Source organism: Lissotriton vulgaris, chromosome 11 (genome assembly GCF_964263255.1).
Source record: "Lissotriton vulgaris chromosome 11, aLisVul1.2, whole genome shotgun sequence".
NCBI classification, from domain to species: Eukaryota; Metazoa; Chordata; class Amphibia; order Caudata; family Salamandridae; genus Lissotriton; species Lissotriton vulgaris.
The window spans coordinates 866,774,113-866,795,666 of NC_141699.1; the positions used below are offsets into that span (position 1 = coordinate 866,774,113).

The 21,554-nt window shown below is 45.2% G+C and overlaps 1 protein-coding gene and 1 long non-coding RNA gene across 4 annotated transcripts in view; one reads left to right on the forward strand and one right to left on the reverse strand.

The window, feature by feature from the left end:
- The window catches only part of SEPTIN2 (septin 2), a 1,039,523-nt gene that overhangs the window by 855,113 nt on the left and 162,856 nt on the right, over window positions 1–21,554 (reverse strand). The gene's annotated exons all lie outside the window — the stretch shown is intronic.
- On the forward strand, window positions 10,706–12,287 carry LOC147683616 (uncharacterized). 2 transcript variants are annotated; one of them, XR_015301055.1, is made up of 5 exons: window positions 10,706–10,764; window positions 10,871–11,002; window positions 11,134–11,224; window positions 11,328–11,430; window positions 11,918–12,287. It is a non-coding gene; the product is annotated as an uncharacterized LOC147683616 (long non-coding RNA). The 2 variants fall into 2 exon arrangements; XR_015301054.1 differs by having other exon boundaries at window positions 11,134–11,430.

Genomic DNA, 21,554 nt, shown 5'->3' on the forward strand with positions numbered 1-21,554 from the left:
ACAAACACATTTTACAGAACACCCAATGGCAACAAGGGCTACGTCTATACCTGCGATATATAGACGACATCTTTATCCTGTGGAAAGATACACAAGACCAACTGATCAGTAACATCCAACAGTTGAATCTGATTGATCCCAGAATTCAATTCACTCACGCCATACATGATACACAAATCAACTACTTGGATGTAACCATCTCTAGAACAGGTGATAAGTTTGAAACTACCCTATACACCAAGGTGACTGACCGTAACAACCTTCTTGCCTACCAAAGCTTCCACCCCACACCTCTCAAACAACATTTACCATACTCCCAATTACTCCGTGTACAAAGAATTGTCTCAGACCCGAAGGAATCCAAGACACAAGCACTTAGCATGATCAATAAATTCAAAAAAAGAGGATACCCAGACGAAGTATTGCAGGAAGCTCATAAAAGAGCCACAGCAAAGAACAGACACACCTTACTTTCATCTAAAACCAGTAAGAAAACCACCAAAATCACATGTGTGAGCAAATACTCCACAATCACTCCACAATTCAAGAAAATTATCAAAAAACATTGGTGTTTGCTCAAAACAGAACTAGACTTCAATAACATCTTCCAGGATGAACCCATATTTGCATTTACCAGAGCGAAGAATCTTGGCGAAATCATAAAAAAACCGATCCCCACAAAACAGCCAACTAGCTTCAAAGGTACCATTCCGTGCAGAAACTGCAGTAACTGCAATAATATAATGGAGGGTAACACCATCACTCACCCAATGCGGGGTAATAAAATCAAACTACTGGTTAATGGAACCTGCGACACGAAAAACTTTATCTATATGCTAAAATGCCCATGTGGTAAAGCATATGTGGGACAAACTGAACGTAAGCTCAAAACAAGACTGACCGAACATAAAAGTAACATAAGAACAAAAGTAGCTAAATCAGCGGTCGCCAATCATTTTATCGAACAAAACCACCAGATTAACCAGATCAGAGCATGCATACTGGAAATTGTGGAAAAAGATGAAGAGAGTGATAACAGAAAGACTTTGCTAAAACGTGAAAACTACTGGATATTTCATTTACAAACACTGCGCCCTCAGGGGATTAATGAAAGAACTGAATTTAGCTGCTATTTATAAGCTTGTTATGATTATGCAAAGGTGCATAATGTATCTCTGTCTCTATGGTAGATTAACTGTAATTATTGTTTCGTTGTGAAATGTTTGTATTGCTTTGAAATATCATCACATATTTGAACTGGCCCTTTAACAAATGTAGGCGCGCCTTTAAAACTCTGAAGCACAACCCACACGCGTCACACGCCAACTTGCATCGCGCTGTAAGCTTCGTTAGCAGCGCTGAGAGAACCCGCGTTCCCGTATACCTGGTAAGAAGGAACCTCACATAACCGCTAGCAGTTTACTCGTAGCATTCCACATTGATTTAATATTAGCACAGAGAGCATTCATTCTGAGCGCTCCTGTATACATGTGAACATCGCGCTTCGAGACTTGTTACTTAATAACCATGCCGCATTATGCTTAACGACCTGAGCTCACTTCAAAGCTACGTGAATTTCTTTAATGCTACAACTGTGAACGTTTACCTCCACGCACGTTTGCCAGCTAATGCCTTCTGTTAATTATGAAACTAACCCGCTAGGTTCCCTTAATCTAGTTACCAGTTTATAAAAATTGTGCATTTAAGGTTTTAACAACGGATAACAGTGAATGCGTATTCATATACGGGTTGTTTTAATAGTTGCATCAGCAATGTATGAACTTCTAGTTAATGATGCCAGTTATAAAATGTAGTGATTTAAATACTGTTGTTAAAGTATAAATATTGACAGATACCACTCCTTGTTTCAGAGATTTCCCAGACGAAGGCCAGTGGGCCGAAATGCTTTGGAACTAATGGATGGTTGGGAATACATGAATTGTTGCAAAAAGCAATTGAACATTGAATATTAACCATTGAATATCTCTATTGAAGTATGAATAAAATACTGCAATGAAAAGGAACTTTAAGCTTGGAACACTTTATTGATTAAAATCTGCTGGTCTACCCAGCACACGAATAATCAGTGCCCTTTGTGACACTAGTACCGTTCAGTGCTAATTAACTGATGATCAGCCACCTGTACTAATGCAATGCCCTTTTAGCCACCTCTAATAAGTCTCTACTAGACAAACTCCAAGTGGTCCAAAACACTGCAGCCCGCTTCATTTATAATATGCCGGCCAGAACAGCCTCTTTTCCCCGTGTACGCTCATTCCACTGGCCTTCAGTACGGAAGATAATTATATTCAAGATCTGCTGCACAGTACACAAGTCACTGAATGGCAAAGGACCCAGATAGCTGGCAGAGAAACCTATTCCTTACCAGTCGATCAGACCTATATGATTCAGGGTTAAATCACTTCCACTGTGCCCCGAATTAGGAAAGCATGCTCCGGGGCAGAGCTTTCTATTACCTGGCACCCTACTATTAAAATCAACTACCCTCCCACATACGGACTTCCAGGGATCACCTACATTTCAAAAAGCTTCTCAAAACTGAGGTATTCCAATATTAGTGCTGCCGGTCTATGGTTCACTGCGGCGCGGAGCCCTTCCGGGGTGATTAATGTGCATTATAAATTACACTAACATAACATATGCTGTACAGTGGATTTTTTGTAATTGACGTGAAAAAAATCATATTTCAAAAAAACAACTAAAAATAAAAATCATAACTTGTCAAATCCCAAAAGCAGGTAGTACTGCCATTGAGAATATAATGACCATTCAAAGATCGCAGCACTAGGCTAGATGACGGAAAGACTTTTACTCACAGTGTTTATTTTTTGTTTTATTCACTATCTGGTAAAACAATGTGACAAGAATTTAGATTGCACCTGGAAGCTTGTACTACAAGGTTCTCAGGAGTAGGAGGTAGCATCAGAAAAGCGGGATCATCAGGTGCACGTCAGTCATCTTGCAACAAGGCGACTGATGGGCGAGGCTGAGCAAGGCTTACAAAAGCCCGCCCAAGAAAGACTTAGTCAGGGCTTTGCTGAATCGCAGAAGGGCCTAAGCAGTTGAAGGCACAAATTTCAGTTAGGTTAGCCTTAGTTTCCACAAAAGGAAGCTGCAAATGAAGCTAAAGCTATGCTCACCACCACTGTAGAAGAAACACAGTTCAGTGCTGGACCCCAACAGTGAACTATTCAATTAAGTCTCTGCTAAGTTACCAATCCACTGTCATTTTGGAGATCCAATAGGAGGCAGCATTATTAAGATGTCCGCTGCTACGAGGTCTTCATTATAGGGAACCTGCTTAAGGCCTTGAACACAATAAGAATCAGAGTCTAAGAGGGCTTCCTTCATTGCTGAAAAATTGTCTCTAAGAGAACAGGACACGAGTCATAAAGCGATTGGGCCTAGTTGATCATATATGGGCTTGCACTAGCCGAAGCCAGATCCGAAATCAACAAGGAAATAAATGTCAGAGCCTGTACTTAAGGAGGCGAGGCATAGTCGCCCCCCCATCTATGACCCACCACCTCTGCCCCACACCCAGCCTAGGAACTTTCAGCTGGCTCCGTCAGTCAGTAGCATATGCACACAGACACCTCAGGGTTCTGCATGCTGTAACTCACTCTAGAAGTAGGAAGGAAGAGCAGCCCTCTGCTTCGGATAAGGCATTATTCTGTGTTTATTCTGTGTTTCCCCTCCAGGGAGATAATACAAGCCCAATAACACTATCTAAAAGGACAGAAGAACCCCCCAAAAATTGAGTGTTGAAATCAGATTTACATGGTAAGTCATTTGGGAGTCCAATGGGAGATCAGAGTTGTCAACTAGGTGCCTGCTCTGGGAACTCACTATTGGGTACAAAGGGGGCGAGATGCAGTTATGCCCATGGTCAAATAATGAACTTCATCACTGTTACTTATGTTTTTCCTCATACAGCAGGAGCTAAAAACAACATAGTAGCAGGGCTTGCAATTCATTCATAATCAGTCTTTCATACCTCAGACACACTTAGCCAAAGGTAGATCCTCAACCTTACATTAGACTCACCTAGGAGCACAAGAGTTAAAGCATTAACCAGTCAGTCAACCACATGCTCCCTTGGATAGTCCTCCTCACTTGATTCATTTGCCTTTCTGCCGCTGACCACTCCAACACCTCTGATCCAGTTATTAGATTTTGGTGGTCTTTAATTCAGCCAAAGTATAGCCAATGCTGCCTCCACAGCTGCAAATCTCAGTCTCACACCCTCGTCCCCTCCTTCTCATCAGGGAGCAACCACATCGTACAGTGAAAGTCTTTTGTCAACAGGAATGTAGTATGATGTTTAGCTGCAATTTTCCTAAGTCTGAAGTCATAGCTTGCCACAGGTGCTCGCTGACACCGACATTTACCTCTGGTCCAAGGTTTTATTGACTTCCCCCCCGCCACCTCTGATTCAGAGTATTCCCATTTTCCCATTTTGGACTTCTTCCATGCAACCGTTACCAGAGTCATACTGCCCAGCATTGTAAACTCCACGTATGTGCTGCCTAGTTGAGTCATTCAGCAAAAAACTGTAAAAGATCCTTTTGCGTCAAAAACTACCCCTAGATAAGGAAGAAAACAAGTTACTTACCTGTAACTTTAGTTCCCCAGTATTTGTATCATTCCCCGTCGTCGGAATGGGAGTCTCGGTAACAAAAATAACATAGCAGTAGGCACAAAAGATGAAGAAAAAGGCCTAGGCCTCATTCCCTTTTGTAGCCCATCACTCTCTTTGTGTAAATGAGACCAAACTTAGGCATCAGCCAATCAGAAGAGCCTCACCCCTAACAACCCTCCTGAAGGAACCTCAGAGCCTCAGATTTTCGTAGCGGTTGTGTGTAGCCACCATTTCTGCTGAAGGCTGAGCTTTCCTCGGGGAGGTGGGCGGGAGCATGGGAATCTATGAAAGTTACCAATACTGGGGAACTAAAGTTACAGGTAAGTATCTTGTTTTCTTGCCCCAGTATTGGAACTTTCATAGATTCCCATGCTTTTGTATCAGAGTAGCAAGCAGTTAGCAATAACAAACCCACATTTTGTGTCATAGCATACATTGCAAAGCCAACATGACAAAGATACAAAATGTGCAAAATTACGGAAGGTGGGATAGAAAGGAAAGCTCACCAATTATTGGAAGAGGTTCCTCAGGACTGCCTGGCCCACTGCCGTATCTTCTTGCTGCAAGGAGTTCAAGCAGTAATGCTTAGTAAAAGGTGTGGACACTGCTCCAGGTAGCAGCTCTGCAAATGTCCTTTATCTGCACCCCCGCGAAGAGGGCTGTTGAAGAAGCCACTGATCTTGTGGAATGTGCCCGAACCCTGCCAGTCAGTGGTTTACCTGCTGCAGAATGGCAATGTAGGATGGCACTGGTAATCCATCTTGCAATTCCCTGCTTTGACAGAGAGAGACCCTTTCTCGGACCACCAAAAGCTACAAACAATTGTGAGGATTTCCGAAATCCCTTGGTGCGATCCAAATAGAATTTCAAACATCGCTGCACATCTAGAGAATGTAGCGATCTCTCTGCTGGTGTAGCCAGGTGAGGAAAGAAAGCCTTAAGAATAACCGGCTACTTCAAGTGCAAATCCGAGGGTACTTTGGGTATGAACCTTGGGTTGGTTCTCAAGATAACCGTGTTTCTTTTGAATTGTAGAAAAGGCTCTTGGATTGTGAGAGCCTGTAATTCCCCAATACGTCATGCCGATGTGAGGGCAAGAAGGAGAGCCAATTTCCATGACAGGAACTTCATGTCTGAACGATGAATTGGTTCAAACTGATTCTTCATGAGTTGAGTAAGGACGAGATTCAGGTGCCAAGTAGGAGGTCGAGGTCTCACTGGTGGATAGACCCTGAACAAGCTTTTTAGAAACGGTTTAATAATTCTGGAAGACCACAAAGAAGGTCCGGACTCCGATCGTCTGTATCTTGAAATTGCTGCCAAGTGTACCCTTATAGAAGAATGGGCCAGCCCAGACTTAGCCAAGGTCAAGAGATAAGGCAGAAGCTGATGAGGTTTTGAAGAAAAGGGGTCAATCTTCTCTCTCCTGCACCAAATGCAAAATCTCTTCCATTTGAGGCAGTACGTCTTGTTTGTGGAAGGGGCTCTCGCTTGGGAGAGGACTTCTTTAATTTCGGTCGAGATGGGGAGATTCATAAATTCTCGCTGCTCAGGAGCCATGCTGTCAGGTGTAATGACTGTGGATCTGGATGCCAAACCTGTCCTTCTGACATTGTGAGTAGTTCTGGAACAAGCTTCAAGGGAAGAGGCGGAGCTAGCGACAACAGATGGAGCTCCGTATACCAGAACTGTCTCGGCCAAGCAGGGGCTATCAGGATCATCCTGCATGGTTCCACTTTGATCTTCCTGATCAATCTCTGGATCAGTGGAATAGGGGGAAAGGCGTAGACAAATGTTCTTGACCAGGCTATCGAAAGCGCATTCCCCAATGATCCGTAGTGGTGAAGCCTGCTTGCGTAAGACCAGCATTTTTTGTTGGACGGTGTGGCAAAGAGATCTATCGCTGGTGTGCCCCACTGGCGGAATACCTCTTCTAGAACTTGTTGGTTTAGCTCCCACTCATGACTGACTGATGATAACCTGCTCAGTCTGTCGGCATTCTCGTTCAAAACCCCTGGCAAGTGTACTGCCTGTAGTGACATTCCGTGAAGGATAGCCCATTCCCAGATTTCCTGACCTTCCTGTGACAACGGGAGAGATCTGGTTCCTCCCTCTTTGTTCACATAATGCATGGCCGTGGTGTTGTCCGTCCTGAGAACTTGTGAACCTCCTAGACGTGGGAGAAAAGCTTGAAGAGCCAGTTTTATCGCTTTGAGCTCCAGTATATTGATGTGGAGCCGTCGATCGTGAGGAGACCAATGGCCACTGACGTGCAGGTCCTGCATCACTGCTCCCCAACCATCCAACGACGCATCCGTTGTCACTCCCTGAGGAGACGGATCGTTTATGAAGGATAGACCTTGAGACAAGTTGCCTTGGTCTGTCCACCACAGGGCTGCTCTTCGCACTGTCGGAGTGACAGACACCTTGTCGTCGAGTGATCCGTGCACCTGTTTCCATTGGATGTCCAATTGTTTCTGAAGAGGCCACATTAGCAGCCTGCAGTGAGAAATCAGGGGTATGCATGATGAAATTACCCCTAGCAGAGACTTGTAGCGGCGTACTGAAAGACATCTTTTTGGTAGATCCAGAGCCATGGTTTGAAGCTTTCTCCGCTTTTTTAGGGTTGGAAAAGCTCTTGAGAGTTTTGAGTCCAAGATGGCTCCCAGGAATCATGCCTTCCTGGATGGAACCAGAGATGATTTGTCCTTGTTTAACGTGAGTCCCAGATTGCGAAATAGGTTCGTACAAGCCTGAACAGCGTCCTGCGCTGCTTCTCTGGACGGGGCCTTTAGCAACCAGTCGTCCAGGTAAGGGAAGACTTGAAAATGATGTCTTCGTAGGAATGCCGCTACCGGCGCCAGCACCTTTGTGAAAATCCTCGGGGCTGAGCGAAGACCAAAGGGTAAAACCCTGAATTGAAGGTGGCTCTTGGCTACTGTAAAACGTAGAAACCTTCTGTGTGCTGGGTGAATCGGTACATGAAAGTATGCATCCTCAAGATCGAGAGTGGCCATGAAATCCCCCGGATTGCTAAACCTCAGGATATCTTGAAGGGAAACCATCCGGAAAGATAGGGAGATGAGATCGGTGTTGAGCTCCCTGAGATCTAGAATGGGGCGCCATTTCTCTAACGTCTTCCTGACCAGGAAGAACCTGGAATGGAATCCCTGTCCTCTTTGGTCGGAGGGAACCGGCTCTATAGCCCCCTTGAGGAGCATTTGATGAACTTCGAGCCTCAGAAGACGTAGGTGTTTTTGATGGAACGGCTGCAGGGGGCTTTGTTGGTGGGATTTGGGTGCATTCCAAGGTATGGCCCTTTCCAATGATGTTGAGCACCCAACGGTCCGATGTAATCTTGGACCAATTCAGAAGGTATTTCGCTAGCCTGCCTCCAACTGATGACTTCTTGGAGGAGGGTCCAGTAGGAAGAGCCAGGAGGCCGCTATTGGCGCTTGGACGCATCGCGTCCCTGGCGAGCCTGCTTTCCTCTGTTGTTAGGGCTTGAGTAATTGGAGGATTGGCCCTGCCTTTGTTAGTAAGGCTGGCGGTACTGCTGTGAACTTGAACCATGGGAAGAGCATCTTTGCTGTTGGTAAGATCATCTGTAGTTCGTACTCTTACCCCTGGATCCTTTAAAAGGTGTTTTACGGTACTGGAGCGTACCCAAGGATCTTGCGGTCTCAGTGTCTTTTTTTATGTCTTGGAGAGTGTCATCAATCCGTTTCCCGAATAGTGCCTCTCCATCAAATGGAAGATCCAGGACTTTATTTTGAATCTCGGGTCGAAACCAGGTTGCTTTCAGCCACCCCTGGCGACGAAGGACCGCAGCTCCCGCCAAAGAACGAAATGCCGTCATGGCAATGTCCATGGAACAGTCGATGACCTCCATCGATGTCTCCTCCCCTTCTTGCAAGACCTTCCTTGCTTCTGCTTTCGCTTCTGGAGTTAGCTGGTGCAGGAACGGTGCGACATCACACCAAAGCTGACGGTCATATCTGCCCAATATTGCTAGGGCATTAGCTGCTCACACAAGAAGACTCGCCATGGACGAGAATCTCTTCCCGGCATTGTCCAATCTCCTTCCCTCTTTGTCCGGAGGAGTTGTTAAAGGAGCAGAAGGGTTGCGCGACTTCCTCTGCGCCCCCTGGGAAATCACGGAGTCCCGTTTCAGGTGGCCTGTCAAGGCAGCTGGACCATCATCAGGCGCCTTGTACTTCTTATCTAGACGCGGTATCACAGGCACCTCCTTCGCTGGATTCTTAGTAGCCTTAAGGCCCTCATCCCAGAGATGTTGCACTATTGGAATGGATCTTGTCTTTTTTCTGTAAGGTTCCTTGAACTCGTACAAGAAACACTCAGAGGACACCTTAGGCATTGTCAGTTTGAATCTTCCAGTCGCTTTTTCCATCAGCTGATGAAAACCTCCGATATCAGCAGGTGGAGAATCCACCAGATCCGGACTTTGAGATGGAGGGTCCGGAATGACGTAATCATGCCACTCAGAGTCCTGATCATCTCTACCCTATGAATCATGATCCTCATCCGAGGAATCATCATGAGTGACAGCAGGTCTGGAAGGCTCCTGTGGAGTCGATGTCAGTGGTTGAAGAGACTCCTGAGGTGGTGATACAGGAACAGCCGTTGAGGCCGGTGCCATGACAGGCATGCCGTGCGCGACAGAAGCTGGAGCAGAGTGTGTAGCCTTAGACTTATAATCTTGCAGCATATTATGCAGGTCCTGTAGGAAAGATGATGGTACAGTAACCATCTCTTGACCAGAGGATTGCTGTGGTTCGGCAGTATGACGTTCATAGCCCCCCTCTTGGTCATATCCTCCGTCTGAGTCCGATTCCTGGCATTTAACCAGCAGTTGTGAGGGGCTGTTGGCATAGCCATATGAGTCCTGATCCTCCTCTTCGGACTCATCCTCATCGAAGAGTAGAGCTGGAGGAAGAGGGGTTACCCTCCTTGTAGATGTCATGTCCGGGGTAATCCTGGTCATGGAAATCGTGATCTTCTTTTCCGATGACAAAATAGTAGACGGTCCAGTCGACGGTGGAATTGAGAATGCAGTCGTCGTCGGCTTAGTCTCCCAAGATGTAGTTCCCCCTGCTCCCTCTTTATCTAAAGTTTAAGCTCCTGATTAGGGGAATCTTTCCCTGCACCTCACTTCGTCGTACAGGTGTAATTAAGCAACAACTAGATCGAAGGAATATTAATGCTCGACTTTGCTAAAATAACAAAAGGCATGGAGCCTCGTTAAATTCACACGCATTATTTTTTGTTTAATGGAAGTACAGTTTTTACGAATTTCAGGAAAAATAACTTTCCTATAGAAATCTTTTTTACTCTAAAAATATTGAAAAAACCAGCACCAAATCTATAATGAGTCATTTTTGTGCACCTAATCTTGAAGCGCTATATATTTAGAATCTTTTTGCTTGGATTTGACATCAGCTAAATCTGACTCTAGTCCCAAGTTAAAATATAGCCCCACTCCCCAATTGCTTTCCACTCGGTTAAGCTGGTTAATCCTTGTGCTATACATCAGCACCTATGTATATCCAGTGATATTTTACGTGGGAGCCATTGCTGATTCTTTCTCTAGAGAATCTGGTCCTCTTTTTACTTCTTCCTATTTTTTGGTCCTTCTTTCATGTTCACACCAGTGACATTTTACGTGGGAGCCATTGTTGATTCTTGCTCTAGAGAATCTGGTCCTCTTTTCATTTCTTCTTAATTTTTGGTCCTTTCTTTATGTCAACACCAGGTCAGGTGTACTCAATCATCCAATCAAATAGGGTATATATACAGGAAGTAAAGGCACTTTAAAATGCCGTCTTTCGTGGAAGGAGCATAGAACCCCTGTGTCCCGCCGCCGGAATCTCTGAGCCCTGTTGATATCTATTGGGTAAGTGTTCGCTAAAATCCCTATGCGGTAATTTTACTCTGATCACTTGTTTAGTTAACTGATAATCTCCAAAGTAAACAGTGGGTAACAGAATTCTCTCTCTCCCCCCCCTGTTTGTTCATTTTACAGACAGGGAGTTATTTTAAACCACTTTGAAATCCATCGCTCCTTGAGCACAAGTAAAAAGGTAACTATCAGTCCTTCTTCTTTAAGAGACAGTAAGTCTATGAAGTCGCCATGCATTGACTGTTCTCCAAAAATTGATGCCAGAATTCTTTCCATCCATTCTATAGGCAATCTCGCCATTTGTTATCTCCACATCAGGAGGACTATATCTTTTGGGATCCACAAAAATATTCATTATCGTGGCCATAAATTTTAACTCCGGCAGGCGGGTCTAACTGAAATCCCACTCCTCACTTAAGGTACCTTCATCCTCGAAAATGAAAATGTTTTCAAAAAACTACTAATGTATCCTCACTAACTGTTTAGTTAATATAAAATATCAAAAATAGAAAAGATTTAATAAACTAAAAGAACTCATAATTTCTTCTAGGAAATATAGAAATTCAAAAATCAACAATCAAGACAAACAAATTACATCGTGTGACTATGGAATATCTATCTGCAAACCTTAACTAAAATAGGTAAAACACTAGCTTGGTCCTTTCATTAAATATGGGCTGGTTAGAAAATCATAGACTACACTAAAACAACAATCAATGTTCATGAAATGTCTATGTTTTTTAGGGTCTAGAATATCTTCGTCACCTAACCAAAGAAAAGAAAGTCATTATACAGATAATCCAGATTGAGAACATCAAATAGCGTTAATATACTCCGTGTTTTTTAAGTAATTGACCTTATCTATGATATGAATGTATTGTATACCATTGTTTAAGTCCCGCGTTGATAGCACGCTGCGAATTGCCACCATTTAGAATATTTCGTATTTTCCATCACTAATATCAATCATTTGATTCCTCGCATTTGCCATCCTATGTAAGAACCCTGCTTCCTCACCACCAAAACTTGGGAATAATCTATTTAGTATAAAGGTATCCATTCCTTCTCCCTTTTTTGGCCATTATCTCATATAAGAATATATGAGTTAAAAGGATTCACTCCATTTTTCTATTTTTCTTGATGATCATTAAGGCAAGGAAAAGAAATCCGTCAAAGTATTATTGTAATATTAATAAGCTTGGTCACAATAGAATGGAAAGTCTGAGACTATTAGCTTAACATTGGTTTGTTTTAATTTTCTCTGTGTAACATAATATAAATTGATGCATTATTGTACATAATATTTTTTGTTTTATGGAATTTTCCCATTTCAGATACTATCGTGGCTGCTCCAGAAGAAGGCGCTGGTTCGCCGAAACGCGCGTAGAGATTATTTTAGCCACACCTTTCTCTCTTAAAAATTGTGTTCATTTTATATAACCTTCATTTGTTGGATTATTTGTCCTTCTCTCTTAAAGTGTTGCTGTGTATTGTTGATTTATTATGTCGCATACAATTTGTGAATATGTATTATTATTTTAATGTGTTTTTTAAAAGAATTTATGAATAAAATTGAACTACCCCTTTTTTACAAACAACCTATGTTTTAGCTCAGTTCATTTCGACCACTTATTACGTTCTGTTGCCTAGATTGATACATATCAAATTATTTGCTTTTCCCTGGTCTAGGAACTTCATTTCCATGTACTCAGGGGGTCCTTGATAAATATTTACACAGTCGTCGGCTTAGTCGACAGAGTATGTGTCGTCGACACAAAAACACTTGACGACGAGATGGGCGTTGTCGATGATAAGACTGTCGACATCCCAGCCGTCGTCTTCGTAGTGTTGCTGTCGTCATCGACACTGTCGTCGTCGACGCCGTCGTCGTCACCCTCGTCGATGATGCTGTCATTATCGACGTCTAGTCCCTCGTCGACGCTGCTGTATCTGTCGAAGATCCCGTCGACGACTGTCCCGTCGACAAGCCCGTCGACTGAACCAGTTTCAGCTTCTGTTTCAATTTCTTCGTCGATGACGACTTGGAACTTCTGTCAGAAGAATGGAAGAGGGCTTCTTGAAGGCTGGATCAGTCTTCAACCCTTCAGAAGGCGTAGATGGTCCTTCCCTCTCCTTTTCATCTCAGTGAGGAGATTTGCCTGGACCCTGGCTCTCAGACTCACTGGGGGTCTTTTTTGAGGCCTTAGAAGGACGCTCCACAGAAGGAGAAGGGGAACCCCTACCCCTTTTCACTGACCTTCTTGAGGAAGATGCCGATGCCGAATCCTCACGGTCACTGAAGACAGTATCCTTCCTGGATTTCAACTTCTGGAGCCATGTCAGAAGCCTACCCTCACGGTCCTGGAGGGTCTTGGTTGAAAAGGTGCAACAGATCTTACAGTCTGCAGCCTTGTGGTCAGGATAGAGGCAATAGATGCAGATGCAGTCTTTATTCTTATCCTCCATGAAAAGCCTTTTCTTGCCACAGGTGGAACAGGACTTGAATAGGGCTTTCTTCTTCTCCTTGTCAGACATCCTGGAAGGATCAGCTAACAATCTGTAGTGAATCTGAAAAGAATCTGAAGAAAAAACCTTGAAGAAACTCTGAAGAGTAGAAGTTGAGCAGAGCTCAAAAGGAGAATCCCTAAGCACAACGTGCGGTAGAAAATCTGAGGCTCTGACGTTCCTTCAGGAGGGTTCTAAGGGGTGAGGCTCTTCTGATTGGCTGATGCTTAAGTTTGGTCTCTTTTACACAAAGAGTGATGGGCTACAAAAGGGAATGAGGCCTAGGCCTTTTTCTTTCTCTTTTGTGCCTACTGCTATGTTATTTTTGTTACCGAGACTCCCATTCCGACGACGGGGAATGATACAAAAGCATGGGAATTTATGAAAGTTCCAATACTGGGGCAAACGTGGGCACCTTAGTCAATTCTGCCCCTTTACAATAAAACTTGGCCTTAGCCATCTCTCCAGAACCCATAGTCATACTATGCTATTTCTTATAGTTCGCAGTTAAATCTAATAACTCCATAAAACTTACAAAGCAGTTTAAAAGACGTTGTAAGCCCAATGCAGTTCTAGCCAGCAGAACTGCATCATCTGCATACAAAAGTGAAGGAATCATTTTGGAGCCGGCTCTCGGGATGTCTTCACAGCAAGCTGTTAGGGTTTCTTCCAATCTATTAATGTAAAGTGTGAACAGTAGGGGTGCCAAAATGCACCCCTGCCTAACGCCTCTTTTTACTTCCCAGGAATTAGTCAAACTACCATCTGTGTTGTACCTTACTGCTACTGTGGTGTTTTCATGGGCAGTGTGCAGAAAGGACACTTACTCTGCATCTATCCCTAGGTCACGTAACACTAACCACAGCTTAAACCTGTTGACAGAGTGAAAAGCCGAGGTTAGGTGCATCAAGGCCAGATGTAAGTTTGAGTTATAGTTTTAAAATATTTGTATAGCGCACTTTCACCAGCGGTTTCATGGCGCTGCAACAGACAGATCCCCAGAGGAGGAGTAACAGAAAATAAGACGAAAGAAAAGAACAGCAAGTGATCTAGTTAAAAGATTTAGCAAATAAATGGGCTTTGAGTTTTTTCCGGAATTGAGGGTAAAGAGTTAGAGATCTAAGCTCTAAAGGCAGGGAATTCCACAGGACTGGGGCAAGGGTCGCGAACTTCGATCCTCCCCATTTCTTCCTCCGGAAACGGGAGACTGACAACAGGGATTGAGTGGATGAGCGTAGTTCCCTAGTTGGAACATAGGGAACGATCTCAGATGTGATGAAGGCCGGGGCCGCGCCCAGTCGTGCTTGAAAGGTGATAGAAGCAAGCTTAAACTGGACGCGTTCACGTAAGGCTCCTCTCTTGGCAATGGTGTATTTTCCAATAACTTGATGCAGGTTTAGGGGTCCAGAGTCCCTTTCCCCTACCTAAAACCATACTGTAGATCAGAGATGATATTGGCCTGATCGAGGTATCCTCTAAGTCAATCCAGAATTACTTTCCCCAATATTTTAGACACAGAATCTAAAAGAGAGATTGGTCTATAGCAGACGGGATCGTCCGGGCTCCTTTTTTAAACATAGGGACGATAACCGCCTTAGCCCACAATGAGGGAAAACCCTTAGTTCATGTTGCGTTAAAAACATGAGTTAAAATCTTGGCCCAAACATTTGGATTAGCTTTATAAAGGTCAGTGGGTACCCCATCTGGCCCTGTCGCCTTGCTTACTGAGGTTGAAACAATAGCTTTTTGAACCTTATCTATACGAAAATTAAGGGCTTTCTAAGTGGGTCGGGAACTGATTGTTCTGCGACAGATTCAACATTTATATCACTATAAATATTACGGAAATGCTGGACCCAGAGCTCAGCAGGTATTGTACAATCGCTACTAGAATTATGGTGTCTGAGAAGTATGGGCTATTAACTACCGACCAAAATCTAGTACTGTCGGCTAAAACGCTAGTTTTGGTAAGTTCTTCACAGGCCTGTTCCCTTATCTGTTTCTTCCTTGCCTGGATTGCAAGTTTATAGGCCTTCCTACAGCACCTAATCGATGTAGCGTCCCTTGGCTTTTGCTTCAGGGCCTGCTTTAGTTCCTTGTGGGTAACTGAGCACGTTTTATCAAATCACCTTTTAATTTTTGGGGAACTGGTTCTAGAATTGGACGTTTGATCAGTTCCCACCTGCTTAATAATGCTATCAAAAGCTTCAAGAGTGTCTTTGTCTTGTGAAGCTGGGTCCATACACACTTGGAAATCCGGTGCACAGATTGAATACAGATTATCTAAGAAACTCACTTGTGTAATCCTTTCCGACTTCAGTCTCCTAGCTTGATGTTTAGTGCTAATATATTCGTTAGCAATTTGACTTGTTGCCCTCCCCTCAAAAGCAGCCAACAGCGAGGCATCCAGTGTTAAGGGATTATGATCACTATGACAGCTCCACGTGACACTTAGGTTGCTGGCAACTGGTGCTTATGATACAGATATCATAATGAAGTCATTAACACTAGAACTACCACTGCCTACATAGGTGGGGACCAGGGCTGAGGAATTTGATTTGCTGTAAACATAACAGGTTGTGGTCTCAAAGACAACTTTCTAAATAGATACCCGATGGTGTGTGCTCAAAATGATTAAACAGATCATACCCGTCATTCTTCTCTATTGTAGGAATTCAATTAAGACTGCAGTGGTGGATGTTAAAGTCCCCAAGAATTAGTGTATCGTGATAAGCTTGGCTTCCTTCCCCGTAGCTTTCTAATAGAGCCTCCATAGCTAAGAGATGTTCTGTCTCATTTGATCTAGTGTGCGAGTTATAAAAATTGACCACTAGCAGGGTTGGAAAATTCTTGCGTGACAATGCCACTGCTAGCACATTGGGTGAGAGACCATCAATCAATTTTGCTTGATAAGACAGCTTTAGTGAGAACATTAAGAGAAGACCCCTCTGGCTCTTCTCATATTTGAGGGGACAGCATATTTACATAACGTAGTAAAACCATCTAAATAAAACCAGTTTTCAGGTTACCATGTTTCCTGTAAAGCAATAATGTGAACTGTTCCTAAGCAATATCACCCTGTTTAGACCAAAGGCCTGCAATATTCCAGGACAATACTTTCACAGTAGAATCAACAGGATTAACCAGGGTAGAAATGAGACTAGATGCATTATTCAGCAGGGGTAAAGGGGGAAGTGTTGTAGCAGGGATTCTGTTCTCCTACATAACTGTGCATAGAGATTTGGAACCTCAGTGAATTAGGATGGCCCAAAACTCACCTTAGTACCCAAAATCCCCTTACCGAGCTAGCTACAGTGTCTCATTGGTCATAACAAACTCCCAATGTTTAGACAAACCAGAACATGATCTTAGAATACCTCAGGTCGCGTGGGACACATGAACACTTTCGTTATACAATCATTTCAAACCAGAACGTGGAGTAAATGAGGATGCGTGCATATTTGAAATATTTATTTACTAATGCAGGGTTCTCAAACGCAGTATCTTAGATAATACAAGCAAACATATTATAAAAAGCAAAGTTATCAGCATAGTTACTAGTCCATAAAAAGCATAAGGTGACAACATGCTATAATGTTGAAATGAATAGGAGTTAACAACACCTAATTCTCACCCTCTCTAACTAGAATATTATATTATATCTAAGAAGGTCTCTTTGGGTTTTTAGCAGGGCGTCCCCATACCTGAAGATCCTAGTGGATAGGGATCACATCTTCCACCAGCTCTCTGCATGCGAAGCACCACCAAGTGTGTTTTTGTGTGCTCTTAGCAAAGCAATATAAAACGCGCCTAAAGATAGATTTGGCAGCAGCTGCATTTATGTTATGTCTAGGAAAGTGCGAAGATCAGACCTTACAACAACACTGTGTTTAGTTATCCTTGAAGGCTTTAGCACTCACTGTACAGACACCGTTTACTAAGCAAAGTTGATATAAGAGCAATAACATATTCTCGTGTAAATCACAACGCACTTCTGGGCTGAAAGCTAAAACAACAATTATGTGTCGTGTGCAAAAGCAGCAAAAGGTAAAATGGCGTTTAAACATTTAATAAGCTCATGCTAACTTAACACTGTATATAGGTAAGCAGTAACTATATGACAGTGTGAACACCGAGACACACAGGTTAGTGGAGGTATTTAGTGACAGCAACTTGCTTGGGGTGTTAATAACTACAGGAGATAGTCGGGGCGTGGCCTGCAGAGCAGCGGAATGGCCGCACTTTAAGCAAGCTCCGCTGGTCAGAACGAAATCCTACCAAAATCCTACATGGGGAGTGCCCTCGCGAGCCCTAAAATACGTGTGGCAGTGGCAGGACGGGTCGAGCCTGCCTTGGTGCATTTCCGAGTCCCGGGGTGAAGCAGATCCGGAATCGGAGACCATCAACTGCAGAGCCATGCTGCGGTAAGGTGAGAGCGGAGCTCCCTGCCCGGCCGCCCAGTCAGCTCGAGCCCGCGGCTCCAAGGGCCTAATTGTGCTGACGGGCCACGGCGGGAACCAGACTCCGTGGCTTCTGGACCGGACCCCGCTTAAGTAACACCGAGGCTGCCGAGCAGGAAGGATTGTCGGCCCTGGGCACGGGAGGCATGTGAGCTGTGTCGGGGGGCCCGGTATTAGCATCGGGTGCATCCGTCCTGTGGGGATAATAGACTGCGCCGAGGGGCACGCAAACTATCCGATGCCCTCTCCTGTGGATCCTCGCTAGTGCCCTACGGCTCAGGAGACACTCGAGGGGAAGTGAGGTAACACCACCACATACATCCACAGGGAGCCACGAGAGCCGCCATTTTGTACCGCCCTATCCTGCGCCCGTCGCAGTGGAATAACCAGCAGATACCTGTAACACAGGGCGTTCCCTGACGGTGCTGTTGAGAGGCGCGATCATTGAGCGTACCCTGGGGGGTGGCACCGCGGGCTAATCACGCTCCAGAACTGGCGAAGACTAGTACAATCTGCTAAATCCCACTGGCCTTTAGCTGCTAAGATTCGGGAGCCATTTTGCTTTCTGAGAGCTGAGAGCGCCGCAAGTTGACTCCTTTGGTGCTTGGGTCACGCTCGGCAGACGCTCCTAACACGCATAGCGGTCCACACCCAGCAAACAGACTGCCTGCGCCTGCGGGAGGTCTGCCTAGGACATCCTGCCATCGGGAGCTACGTGACACAGTGATACACGGGATATATCTCACTGATTCCCGCATCCCACGGATTGAGGCTGCTGAGACAGTCGCCTACCTGTGGAACTGCTCACTACAGTGGTAGTTGTATGCCCTCAATCGTGCTGTGATACACGAGGCGGCCCCTTGGTCTGGAACCCAGTGGAGCGAACAGCATGGGGCGAAGCGACGCCCGGCAACCGAAAATAACATTTGAAAACAAGCGCCCCCCTAAGCAAGACGACGCCGAGTCAGGGACACAGAAGGATGGCGCTGACAACCAGGAGACGGAGGACCAGAGCCCGGACCTCCGTACACTCATGCTAGATATGCGCTCCAGCTTGCGCAATATAGACACCAAACTTAACAATCTGACGTCGCAATTGGACACGGTGAAGGGGCAAGTATCAACCCACGAGACCCGGTTGGACGCACTCGAGAATCGCCACACGGACTGCCACAAATTTCAAGTCGAGACCAAGGAGCAGCTGCTTCAAATGGATAGACTCCTCGACATTATACGCGCCAAAAATGAGGATTTGGAAGCTCAGTCGAGACGCAACAATCTACGCGTCACCGGAATACCAGAAACGACTGCTATTGACAAGATGGAGAAGTACATCACGGACTTCCTCCATGAGTTGTTAGACCCACACATCTCCGATAGGTTTGTGGTTGAGAGAGTGCACAGGTCACTGGGCCCGAGACCACCTGTGGGAATTGCTCCGAGGCCCATTATTGGCAAGTTAATAAATTACCAAGATTGAGACATTATACTGCGTCTGGCAAGAGAAAAGGGCAAGATCACGCACAAAGGTAACAACTTGTCTTTCTATCCTGACTTCACTTCGGCGGTACAGGCAGCAAGGAGAGAATTCCTCCCTGCGAAGCGCATTTTGCTATAGGCACAGATCCCATACTCTACTGTACCCCGCAAAGCTGAAGGTTTCGGTAGACGGAAAACCGCACTTCTTCACGGATGCAAAGTCCGCCCTCAAATTCGCAAAACACTTGGGGAGAAAGCAATCCAAGAAGAGACAGCTGGGAGCGGAGGCGGACGGAGATGCTTTAAGCAACAATGACTGAATTGGTATCGTATAATCTCTGTGTAACCTGCTCTGTTTTGCTTTTCCCTTTTCACACTGAGGACACTTCAAATGTATTTCATATCTATGGACTGATCCGAAGTCACTGACACATGGTGTTTCTAGTTATTGTTTTGTGTAGCCCTTATGCGGGGAATGCTGAGGTCTCCCCTATTTTACCGACCACCTTGCCAGATGCAAGGTAGTTAGCCGGCACTGCCACGCCTTGAAGGTAAAGTTCCCTTTTTTGATGTTCATTGTGTTATGGGTTGCATTGCAAAATGTGGGGGGGGTTAGTCTACGACCTGATTGGGGGGTTGGAGTGGGTGGTGTGTTTTTGGGGAGAGTTGTTTGGTTATGCATTGCCAGTCAATTAATGCTAAAATGCAGGTTTGTTACATCTATGGCTCAAGTTGTGTCTGTCATTAGGAATGCAGGTGGAAGCTCTGTCGTACGGATATATGGCTGCCTCTAATAAAATAAATTGCCTTACTTGGAATGTCCGCGGCCTCAATGATGGCAGAAAGGCCCGCTCGTACATGCATATCTTACCCGGCACAATATAGATTTATGTATCTTGCAGGAAACACATCTGAATAGTATGCCATCGCGTAGACTCAACCATGACAGGTGGGGAAATGTGTACTCTGCGATTTACTCCAATTATGCTAGGAGGTGGTGGTGCTGCTGCGCCGTGGACTGGACTGGCGGGAGGACACCTCGCAGATGGACCCGGAGGGTCGCTATGTCTTGGTGAAGGGGCTCCTTTGTGGCACGGCACATCTGTTCTTATTGTAAATGTGTATGGCCCAAATACAGACTCCCCCGAATTCTTTCTTTCACTTTGGTCAAAAATAAAAATCATTGGCTGTGACACTGTAATACGGGGTGGAGACTTCAATGCAATACTCGATGACCAGCTGGACAGAGGAGGCACTGCCCGACCCCTGCACCCACTGGCCAGCGAGGCACTGCTGGAAATGATTGCAGAAGGTGACCTAGTGGACATTTGGAGACAGACACACCGGGTTGCGTGGGGGCACTTGTGTAACAGATCATCATAACGCCTGGTCCAGGATTGACTTCTGGCTTCTGTCCCGAGATGTGGCGGCCTGCACGGTAGATGTTAGGCACCTTCCCCACTCCCTTTCTGACCACGCCGTGCCTGCTACAGCTGGCACTGCCCAAGATGCATAGCCGTGCATTCACCTGGAAACTACCGCCACACGCCGTGCTAGATGAGGCCTTCAAAGCGGAAATTGGAAATGACATAGATGATTATTTTAAGAATAATGTGGGATCAGTTGATACAGACGGGCTGTGGGAGGCTTTCAAGGTGGTCATTCAGGGGCAGTTCATCGCCAGGCAGGCGGGGGTTCTTAAAGCAATCAGGAGCTCACTGGCTTCCCTGGAGGACGACAAGGCGCTGGAGTCACAATATTACGACAGTGAGAATCATGCCACATTGGGGCAGCTGAAAGCCAAACTACTGGACTATGCTAAGGAAGCGCAGCGCAAGGTCAAATTCCTAGGGAAATACGCTGAGGCAAGGAGATATGGTGAGGGGGACAGACCAGGGCGCACTCTGGCTAACATGGTCAGGCCTTCTAGATCAGCAACTCACATACATGAGGTGAAAGATATGGATGGGAATGTGACGAGAGGGCACAATGAGATTTTACGAACGTTCTCTGACTTCTACACTACTTTGTACTCCGCCACCACATCCGACTGCTCGGAGGGGCTGGGTTCATTTTTGGAATCCATTTACCTGGCTTGGTTTAATGACACACATCGGAAATACATGGACCTCCCGATCACTACGGAAGACATAGCAACTTTAATAAAAGGCATGCCCCCACACAAAGCACAAGGTCCTGATGGGCTGACGGCCGCTTTTTATAAAACCTACGTTGAAGCGCTTGCAACCCTGTTATTGGCGGTGTACGAAGAGGCACTGGAGGTAGGCAAACTTCCGGACTCAATGATGTCACGTTTCTCAAACCAGGCAAAGTTGAAGATGAGCTTGACTCTTATAGACCTCTTTTATTGATAAACGTCGATGCCAACATTTTTGCCAAATTATTAGCTGACCGCCTGCAGCCCCTGGTGCCCCTCGTGGCCCGTCTCGATCAATCAGGGTTTATCCCACGTCGCATACCTTGCGTACTATTTTCTCCATGCTCCACTACCTACACCCAAGTGTGC